Raw genomic sequence first — 12,962 nt, forward strand, 5'->3', positions numbered from 1 at the left:
ATGATTCCTACTTCAAATATATATGATTCCTACTTCAAGTATCTATGATTCCTACTTCAAGTATCTATGATTCCTACTTCAAGTATCTATGATTCCTACTTCAAATATCTATGATTCCGACTTCAAATATCTATGATTCCTACTTCAAGTATCTATGATTCCTACTTCAAATATCTATGATTCCTACTTCAAGTATCTATGATTCCTACTTCAAGTATCTATGATTCCTACATCAAGTATCTATGATTCCTACTTCAAGTATCTATGATTCCTACTTCAAATATATATGATTCCTACTTCAAGTATCTATGATTCCTACTTCAAATATATATGATTCCTACTTCAAATATCTATGATTCCTACTTCAAGTAACTATGATTCCTACTTCAAGTATCTATGATTCCTACTTCAAATATCTATGATTCCTACTTCAAATATCTATGATTCCTACTTCAAGTATCTATGATTCCTACTTCAAATATCTATGATTCCTACTTCAAATATCTATGATTCCTACTTCAAGTATCTATGATTCCTACTTCAAATATCTATGATTCCTACTTCAAGTATCTATGATTCCTACTTCAAATATCTATGATTCCTACTTCAAGTATCTATGATTCCTACTTCAAATATATATGATTCCTACATCAAGTATCTATGATTCCTACTTCAAGTATCTATGATTCCTACTTCAAATATATATGATTCCTACTTCAAGTATCTATGATTCCTATTTCAAATATATATGATTCCTACTTCAAATATCTATGATTCCTACTTCAAGTAACTATGATTCCTACTTCAAGTATCTATGATTCCTACTTCAAATATCTATGATTCCTACTTCAAATATCTATGATTCCTACTTCAAGTATCTATGATTCCTACTTCAAATATCTATGATTCCTACTTCAAGTATCTATGATTCCTACTTCAAATATATATGATTCCTACTTCAAGTATCTATGATTCCTACTTCAAATATCTATGATTCCTACTTCAAATATCTATGATTCCTACTTCAAGTAACTATGATTCCTACTTCAAGTATCTATGATTCCTACTTCAAATATCTATGATTCCTACTTCAAGTATCTATGATTCCTACTTCAAGTATCTATGATTCCTACTTCAAATATCTATGATTCCTACTTCAAGTATCTATGATTCCTACTTCAAATATCTATGATTCCTACTTCAAATATCTATGATTCCTACTTCAAGTATCTATGATTCCTACTTCAAGTATCTATGATTCCTACTTCAAATATCTATGATTCCTACTTCAAGTATCTATGATTCCTACTTCAAGTATCTATGATTCCTACTTCAAGTATCTATGATTCGTACTTCAAATATCTATGATTCCGACTTCAAATATCTATGATTCCTACTTCAAGTATCTATGATTCCTACTTCAAATATCTATGATTCCTACTTCAAGTATCTATGATTCCTACTTCAAGTATCTATGATTCCTACATCAAGTATCTATGATTCCTACTTCAAGTATCTATGATTCCTACTTCAAATATATATGATTCCTACTTCAAGTATCTATGATTCCTACTTCAAATATCTATGATTCCTACTTCAAGTATCTATGATTCCTACTTCAAATATCTATGATTCCTACTTCAAGTATCTATGATTCCTACTTCAAATATATATGATTCCTACATCAAGTATCTATGATTCCTACTTCAAGTATCTATGATTCCTACTTCAAATATATATGATTCCTACTTCAAGTATCTATGATTCCTATTTCAAATATATATGATTCCTACTTCAAATATCTATGATTCCTACTTCAAGTAACTATGATTCCTACTTCAAGTATCTATGATTCCTACTTCAAATATCTATGATTCCTACTTCAAATATCTATGATTCCTACTTCAAGTATCTATGATTCCTACTTCAAATATCTATGATTCCTACTTCAAATATCTATGATTCCTACTTCAAGTATCTATGATTCCTACTTCAAATATCTATGATTCCTACTTCAAGTATCTATGATTCCTACTTCAAGTATCTATGATTCCTACTTCAAGTATCTATGATTCCTACTTCAAGTATCTATGATTCCTACTTCAAGTATCTATGATTCCTACTTCAAGTATCTATGATTCCTACTTCAAATATCTATGATTCCTACTTCAAGTATCTATGATTCCTACTTCAAGTATCTATGATTCCTACTTCAAATATCTATGATTCCGACTTCAAATATCTATGATTCCTACTTCAAGTATCTATGATTCCTACTTCAAATATCTATGATTCCTACTTCAAGTATCTATGATTCCTACTTCAAGTATCTATGATTCCTACATCAAGTATCTATGATTCCTACTTCAAGTATCTATGATTCCTACTTCAAATATATATGATTCCTACTTCAAGTATCTATGATTCCTAATTCAAATATCTATGATTCCTACTTCAAATATCTATGATTCCTACTTCAAGTAACTATGATTCCTACTTCAAGTATCTATGATTCCTACTTCAAATATCTATGATTCCTACTTCAAGTATCTATGATTCCTACTTCAAGTATCTATGATTCCTACTTCAAGTATCTATGATTCCTACATCAAGTATCTATGATTCCTACTTCAAGTATCTATGATTCCTACTTCAAATATCTATGATTCCTACTTCAAGTATCTATGATTCCTACTTCAAATATCTATGATTCCTACTTCAAGTATCTATGATTCCTACTTCAAATATCTATGATTCCTACTTCAAGTATCTATGATTCCTACTTCAAGTATCTATGATTCCTACTTCAAGTATCTATGATTCCTACTTCAAATATCTATGATTCCTACTTCAAGTATCTATGATTCCTACTTCAAGTATCTATGATTCCTACATCAAGTATCTATGATTCCTACTTCAAGTATCTATGATTCCTACTTCAAATATATATGATTCCTACTTCAAGTATCTATGATTCCTACTTCAAATATCTATGATTCCTACTTCAAATATCTATGATTTACTTCAAGTAACTATGATTCCTACTTCAAGTATCTATGATTCCTACTTCAAATATCTATGATTCTTACTTCAAATATCTATGATTCCTACTTCAAGTATCTATGATTCCTACTTCAAATATCTATGATTCCTACTTCAAGTATCTATGATTCCTACTTCAAATATCTATGATTCCTACTTCAAGTATCTATGATTCCTACTTCAAGTATCTATGATTCCTACTTCAAGTATCTATGATTCCTACTTCAAATATCTATGATTCCTACTTCAAGTATCTATGATTCCTACTTCAAGTATCTATGATTCCTACTTCAAATATCTATGATTCTTGCTTCAAGTATCTATGATTCCTACTTCAAATATCTATGATTCCTACTTCAAGTATCTATGATTCCTACTTCAAATATCTATGATTCCTACTTCAAGTATCTATGATTCCTACTTCAAGTATCTATGATTCCTACTTCAAGTATCTATGATTCCTACTTCAAATATCTATGATTCCTACTTCAAGTATCTATGATTCCTACTTCAAGTATCTATGATTCCTACTTCAAATATCTATGATTCCTACTTTAAGTATCTATGATTCCTACTTCAAATATCTATGATTCCTACTTCAAGTATCTATGATTCCTACTTCAAATATCTATGATTCCTACTTCAAGTATCTATGATTCCTACTTCAAGTATCTATAATTCCTACATCAAGTATCTATGATTCCTACTTCAAGTATCTATGATTCCTACTTCAAATATATATGATTCCTACTTCAAGTATCTATGATTCCTACTTCAAGTATCTATGATTCCTACTTCAAATATCTATGATTCCTACTTCAAGTATCTATGATTCCTACTTCAAGTATCCATGATTCCTACTTCAAATATCTATGATTCTGACTTCAAATATCTATGATTCCTACTTCAAGTATCTATGATTCCTACTTCAAATATCTATGATTCCTACTTCAAGTATCTATGATTCCTACTTCAAGTATCTATGATTCCTACTTCAAGTATCTATGATTCCTACTTCAAGTATCTATGATTCCTACTTCAAGTATCTATGATTCCTATTTCAAGTATCTATGATTCCTACTTCAAATATCTATGATTCCGACTTCAAATATCTATGAATCCTACTTCAAGTATCTATGATTCCTACTTCAAATATCTAGGATTCCTACTTCAAGTATCTATGATTCCTACTTCAAGTATCTATGATTCCTACTTCAAGTATCTATGATTCCTACTTCAAATATCTATGATTCCTACTTCAAGTATCTATGATTCCTACTTCAAGTATCTATGATTCCTACTTCAAGTATCTATGATTCCTACATCAAGTATCTATGATTCCTACTTCAAGTATCTATGATTCCTACTTCAAGTATCTATGATTCCTACTTCAAGTATCTATGATTCCTACATCAAGTATCTATGATTCCTACTTCAAGTATCTATGATTCCTACTTCAAATATATATGATTCCTACTTCAAGTATCTATGATTCCTACTTCAAATATCTATGATTCCTACTTCAAATATCTATGATTCCTACTTCAAGTATCAATGATTCCTACTTCAAATATCTATGATTCCTACTTCAAATATCTATGATTCCTACTTCAAGTATCTATGATTCCTACTTCAAGTATCTATGATTCCTACATCAAGTATCTATGATTCTTACTTCAAGTATCTATGACTCCTACTTCAAATATCTATGATTCCTACTTCAAATATCTATGATTCCTACTTCAAATATGTATGATTCCTACTTCAAATATCTATGATTCCTACTTCAAATATCTATGATTCCTACTTCAAATATCTATGATTCCTACTTCAAGTATCAATGATTCCTACTTCAAATATCTATGATTCCTACTTCAAATATCAATGATTCCTACTTCAAGTATCTATGATTCCTACATCAAGTATCTATGATTCCTACTTCAAGTATCTATGATTCCTACTTCAAATATCTATGATTCCTACTTCAAATATCTGTGATTCCTACTTCAAATATCTATGATTCCTACTTCAAATATCTATGATTCCTACTTCAAATATCTATGATTCCTACTAGTATTGATCCCTACTTGTGATTAGGGCTGAATTAAATAAAGTTTGATTGATTGATTGATTGATTGATATGGTATGGGATCAATGACAGTATCGGCCAGTACTTAAGGCTCCAATATCAGTGCGGTATCGGAAGTGAAAAGGTTAAAGTTCAAGTCTTCAGTTTTGGCAAAGTACAAAACATAAAACTACTGAATCTGCTACTTTGTTGGCACTGAGCTCGAATTGTAACACTAGCATGTCATGTTGTGCTTCGTGCGGTTGCAGACTCGCACTTGGAGATCACTCCAGCAGCACTGAGAGCGGACACAGTCAACCCGCTTCTAGGTAATGTTGCAATTTCAAAACAAAACACCCCAACATAAGTTAAGTAAGGCCCCTTCTTTCCAAAATGTGCTTGCTTGATGCTAATACACATTAGCTTTGCTACTCACATGCTACTAAATAGCATTAGCAATTTCACATGGCCATTTTAACACCTCCAAATGTGTTATGAAAACTACAACTAAGATGCACGCTACAATCCAGCAGTGTAAGAAGTACAACACTTACAGTATTAACACTTTGTAGGGCGCAACCCAAAACAAGACACTACACTTGGATTTGCAAATGTTGCTAAAACTTATTATCATATTTCTACATGAGACTGAAAAATGTCAAACTTATTATCATATTTCTACATGAGACTGAAAAATGTCAAAACTTATTATCATATTTCTACATGAGACTCAGAAATGTCAAACTTATTATCATATTTCTACATGAGACTGAAAAATGTCAAACTTATTATCATATTTCTACATGAGACTGAGAAATGTCAAACTTATTATCATATTTCTACATGAGACTGAAAAATGTCAAACTTATTATCATATTTCTACATGAGACTGAGAAATGTCAAACTTATTATCATATTTCTACATGAGACTGAAAAATGTCAAACTTATTATCATATTTCTACATGAGACTGAGAAATGTCAAACTTATTATCATATTTCTACATGACACTGAAAAATGTCAAACTTATTATCATATTTCTACATGAGACTGAGAAAGGTCAAACTTATTGTCATATTTCTACATGAGACTGAGAAATGTCAAACTTATTATCATATTTCTACATGAGACTGAAAAATGTCAAACTTATTATCATATTTCTACATGAGACTGAGAAGTGTCAAACTTATTATCATATTTCTACATGAGACTGAAAAATGTCAAACTTATTATCATATTTCTACATGAGACTGAGAAATGTCAAACTTATTATCATATTTCTACATGAGACTGAAAAATGTCAAACTTATTATCATATTTCTACATGAGACTGAGAAATGTCAAACTTATTATCATATTTCTACATGAGACTGAAAAATGTCAAACTTATCATATTTCTACATGAGACTGAAAAATGTCAAACTTATTATCATATTTCTACATGAGACTGAGAAATGTCAAACTTATTATCATATTTCTACATGAGACTGAAAAATGTCAAACTTATTATCATATTTCTACATGAGACTGAAAAATGTCAAACTTATTATCATATTTCTACATGAGACTGAGAAATTCAAACTTATTATCATATTTCTACATGAGACTGAAAAACGTCAAACTTGTTATCATATTTGTACATGAGACTGAAAAATGTCAAACTTATTATCATATTTCTACATGAGACTGAGAAATGTCAAACTTATTATCATATTTCTACATGACACTGAAAAATGTCAAACTTATTATCATATTTCTACATGAGACTGAAAAATGTCAAACTTATTATCATATTTCTACATGAGACTCAGAAATGTCAAACTTATTATCATATTTCTACATGAGACTGAAAAATGTCAAACTTATTATCATATTTCTACATGAGACTGAGAAATGTCAAACTTATTATCATATTTCTACATGAGACTGAAAAATGTCAAACTTATTATCATATTTCTACATGAGACTGAGAAATGTCAAACTTATTATCATATTTCTACATGAGACTGAAAAATGTCAAACGTATCATATTTCTACATGAGACTTAAAAATGTCAAACTTATTATCATATTTCTACATGAGACTGAGAAATGTCAAACTTATTATCATATTTCTACATGAGACTGAAAAATGTCAAACTTATTATCATATTTCTACATGAGACTGAGAAATGTCAAACTTATTATCATATTTCTACATGAGACTGAGAAATGTCAAACTTATTATCATATTTCTACATGAGACTGAGAAATGTCAAACGTATTATCATATTTCTACATGAGACTGAAAAATGTCAAACTTATTATCATATTTCTACATGAGACTGAAAAATGTCAAACTTATTATCATATTTCTACATGAGACTGAGAAATGTCAAACTTATTATCATATTTCTACATGAGACTGAAAAATGTCAAACTTATTATCATATTTGTACATGAGACTGAAAAATGTCAAACTTATTATCATAGTTCTACATGAGACTCAGAAATGTCAAACTTATTATCATATTTCTACATGAGACTGAAAAATGTCAAACTTATTATCATATTTCTACATGAGACTGAAAAATGTCAAACTTATTATCATATTTCTACATGAGACTGAGAAATGTCAAACTTATTATCATATTTCTACATGAGACTGAAAAATGTCAAACTTATTATCATATTTCTACATGAGACTGAAAAATGTCAAACTTATTATCATAGTTCTACATGAGACTCAGAAATGTCAAACTTATTATCATATTTCTACATGAGACTCAGAAATGTCAAACTTATTATCATATTTCTACATGAGACTGAGAAATGAGATCATAGTACAAGGTCTAACTAGTGGACAGCAGTTAATAAATGTACCAACATGATGACTATTCATCAACCCACACTAAAGTACCAACATAATGACTATGTATCTATTATATTGCATCTGACATCATGTCATCTTCTACTAATGATGTCATCTTCTACTAATGATGTCATCTTCAACTAATGATTTAATCTTCTATTAATGATGTCATCTTCTACTAATGATGTCATGTTTTACTAATGATGTCATATTCTATTAATGATGTCATCTTCTACTAATGATGTCATATTGTACAAATGATGTCATGTTGCACAAATGATGTCATGTTCTACTAATGATGTCATGTTGTACCAATGATGTCATGTTGCACAAATGATGTCATGTTCTACTAATGATGTCATGTTGTACAAATGATGGCATGTTGTACAAATGATGACATGTTGTACAAATGATGTCATATTGTACTAATGATGTCATGTTGTACAAATGATGTCATGTTGTTCTAATGATGTCATGTTGCACAAATGATGTCATGTTGCACAAATGATGTCATGTTCTACTAATGTCATGTTGTACAAATGATGTCATGTTGCACTAATGATGTCATGTTCTACTAATGATGTCATGTTGTACTCATGATGTCATGTTGTACTATTGATGTCATGTTGTACAAATTATGTCATGTTGTACTATTGATGTCATGTTGTACAAATTATGTCATGATGTACAACATGATGTCATGTTGTACTAATGATGTCATGTTGTACAAATTATGTCATGTTGTTCTGATGATGTCATGTTGCACAAATGATGTCATGTTGCACAAATGATGTCATGTTCTACTAATGTCATGTTGTACAAATGATGTCATGTTGCACTAATGATGTCATGTTCTACTAATGATGTCATGTTGTACTCATGATGTCATGTTGTACTATTGATGTCATGTTGTACAAATTATGTCATGTTGTACTATTGATGTCATGTTGTACAAAGATGTCATGATGTACACATGATGTCATGTTGTACTAATGATGTCATGTTGTACAAATGATGTCATGTTGTACTCATGATGTCATGTTGTACTAATAATGTCATGTTGTGCAAATGATGTCATGTTGTACAAAAGATGTCATGTTGTACTCATGATGTCATGTTGTACTAATGATGTCATGTTGTACTAATGATGTCATGTTGTACAAATGATGCCATGTTGTACTCATGATGTCATGTTCTACTAATGATGTCATGTTCTACTAATGATGTCATGTTGTACTAATGATGTCATGTTGTACAAATGACGTCATGTTGTACTCATGATGTCATGTTGTACTAATGATGTCATGTTGTACAAATGATGTCATTTTGTACTCATGATGTCATGTTGTACTAATGATGTCATGTTGTACAAATGATGTCATGTTGTACTCATGATGTCATGTTGTACTCATGATGTCATGTTCTACTAATGATGTCATGTTCTACTAATGATGTCATGTTGTAAAAATTATGTCATGTTCTACAAATTATGTCATGTTGCACAAATGATGTCATGTTCTACTAATGTCATGTTGTACAAATGATGTCATGTTGCACTAATGATGTCATGTTGCACTAATGATATCATGTTGTACAAATGATGTCATGTTGTACTAATGATGTCATGTTCTACTAATGATGTCATGTTGTACAAATGATGTCATGTTCTACTAAGGATGTCATGTTCTACTAATGATGTCATGTTCTACTAATGATGTCATGTTGTACTCATGATGTCATGTTGTACAAATGATGTCATGTTGTACAAACGATGTCATGTTGTACAAATGATGTCATGTTGTACTAATGATGTCATGTTGTACAAATGATGTCATGTTGTACAAACGATGTCATGTTGTACAAATGATGTCATGTTGTACTCATGATGTCATGTTGTACAAATGATGTCATGTTGTACAAATGATGTCATGTTGTACAAATGATGTCATGTTGGGCTGCTGCTCTGCACACTTCCACGCCTCTACCTTGTTTTTGTTTTATATCTGCTTTGATGCACGCCTCAGCAAATATGATGCATTTATTTTGAAGAACCACTTCCTGTCCCCTCCCCACATGTATTTCTCACTTTTTACACGACGCTAGCTAGCCTAGCATACTTTATCTGACTTTCAGTGGCATTTAGCATCCTTGAGTGTGTAAGCATGCTAGTGTGAGTACACATTGTTGAGTGTGTAAGCATGCTAGTGTGAGTACACATTGTTGAGTGTGTAAGCATGCTAGTGTGAGTACACATTGTTGAGTGTGTAAGCATGCTAGTGTGAGTACACATTGTTGAGTGTGTAAGCATGCTAGTGTGAGTACACATTGTTGAGTGTGTAAGCATGCTAGTGTGAGTACACATTGTTGAGTGTGTAAGCATGCTAGTGTGAGTACACATTGTTGAGTGTGTAAGCATGCTAGTGTGAGTACACATTGTTGAGTGTGTAAGCATGCTAGTGTGAGTACACATTGTTGAGTGTGTAAGCATGCTAGTGTGAGTACACATTGTTGAGTGTGTAAGCATGCTAGTGTGAGTACACATTGTTGAGTGTGTAAGCATGCTAGTGTGAGTACACATTGTTGAGTGTGTAAGCATGCTAGTGTGAGTACACATTGTTGAGTGTGTAAGCATGCTAGTGTGAGTACACATTGTTGAGTGTGTAAGCATGCAGTGTGAGTACACATTGTTGAGTGTGTAAGCATGCTAGTGTGAGTACACATTGTTGAGTGTGTAAGCATGCTAGTTTTGAACTTTTTGCTGTTTGTTGGAAAGCATTAGGAAGAAAAATAAAGAGCGCACTTAAGTGGGCGTGAATTCTTGTCTGCCAACATTCACACACAAAAAGTGAAAAAGGGCCCGACCTCCGGGGGGACCAAATGTGTGTGTGGGGGGGGAGGGGGGGGAGTGGGGGGAGTGGGGGGCTCAGAGGTCAGCGGGCAAATTGTTGAGGCGTGAAGCACGGTGACGTTTTACTGGCCGCACGGCAGGGAGGTGAGTTTGTGCACACCATCTGTGTGTCACCATCAATTACTGTGTGTGCGTGTGTGTGTGTGTGTGTGTGTGTGTGTGTGTGTGTGTGTGTGTGTGTGTGTGTGTGTGTGTGTGTGTGTGTGCGTGCGTGCGTGCGTGCGTGCGTGCGTGTGTGTGTGTGTGTGTGCGTGTGTGTGTGTGTGTGTCTGTGTGTGTGTGTGTGTGTGTGTGTGTGTGTGTGTGTGTGTGTGTGTGTGTGTGTGTGTGTGTGTGTGTGTGTGTGTGTGTGTGTGTGTGTGTGTGTGTGTGTGTGTGTGTGTGTGTGTGTGTGTGTGTGTGTGTGTGTGTGTGTGTTTAAATCTGTAAAAAAAAAAAAAAGAATTCCAATCAGTGTTTATGTAAAAATGCTCCATGTGACACACTGCATTGCTTCACTTCCACATCCCACCTCCCCGGATTGTAAATAACCAAAAGTAAATAATCAAATGTATATATTTGTTATTATGCTATCTGAACTCACTATGTTGTCTGCTGGCTGTACATATCTACCAAGTAAACACTGTACATATCTACCAAGTAAACACTGTACATATCTACCAAGTAAACACTGTACATATCCTACCAAGTAAACACTGTACACATCCTACCAAGTAAACACTGTACATATCCTACCAAGTAAACACTTTACATATCCTACCAAGTAAACACTGTACATATCCTACCAAGTAAACACTGTACATATCCTAGCAAGTAAACACTGTACATATCTACCAAGTAAACACTGTACATATCCTACCAAGTAAACACTGTACACATCCTACCAAGTAAACACTGTACATATCCTACCAAGTAAACACTTTACATATCCTACCAAGTAAACACTGTACATATCCTACCAAGTAAACACTGTACATATCTACCAAGTAAACACTGTACACATCCTACCAAGTAAACACTGTACATATCTACCAAGTAAACACTGTACATATCCTAGCAAGTAAACACTGTACATATCCTACCAAGTAAACACTGTACATATCTACCAAGTAAACACTGTACATATCCTAGCAAGTAAACACTGTACATATCCTAGCAAGTAAACACTGTACATATCCTACCAAGTAAACACTGTACATATCCTACCAAGTAAACACTGTACATATCCTACCAAGTAAACACTGTACATATCCTACCAAGTAAACACTTTACATATCCTACCAAGTAAACACTGTACATATCCTACCAAGTAAACACTGTACATATCTACCAAGTAAACACTGTACACATCCTACCAAGTAAACACTGTACATATCTACCAAGTAAACACTGTACATATCCTAGCAAGTAAACACTGTACATATCCTACCAAGTAAACACTGTACATATCTACCAAGTAAACACTGTACATATCCTACCAAGTAAACACTGTACATATCCTACCAAGTAAACACTGTACATATCCTAGCAAGTAAACACTGTACATATCCTACCAAGTAAACACTGTACATATCCTACCAAGTAAACACTGTACATATCCTAGCAAGTAAACACTGTACATATCCTAGCAAGTAAACACTGTACATATCCTAGCAAGTAAACACTGTACATATCCTACCAACACTGTACATATCTGCCAAGTAAACACTGTACATATCCTACCAAGTAAACACTGTACATATCCTACCAAGTAAACACTGTACATATCCTAGCAAGTAAACACTGTACATATACTACCAAGTAAACACTGTACATATCCTACCAAGTAAACACTGTACATATCCTACCAAGTAAACACTGTACATATCCTACCAAGTAAACACTGTACATATCCTAGCAAGTAAACACTGTACATATCCTACCAAGTAAACACTGTACATATCCTAGCAAGTAAACACTGTACATATCCTACCAAGTAAACACTGAACATATCCTACCAAGTAAACACTGTACATATCCTAGCAAGTAAACACTGTACATATCCTACCAAGTAAACACTGTACATATCCTACCAAGTAAACACTGTACATATCCT

This window comes from Entelurus aequoreus, linkage group LG08 (genome assembly GCF_033978785.1).
Source record: "Entelurus aequoreus isolate RoL-2023_Sb linkage group LG08, RoL_Eaeq_v1.1, whole genome shotgun sequence".
NCBI classification, from domain to species: domain Eukaryota; kingdom Metazoa; phylum Chordata; class Actinopteri; order Syngnathiformes; family Syngnathidae; genus Entelurus; species Entelurus aequoreus.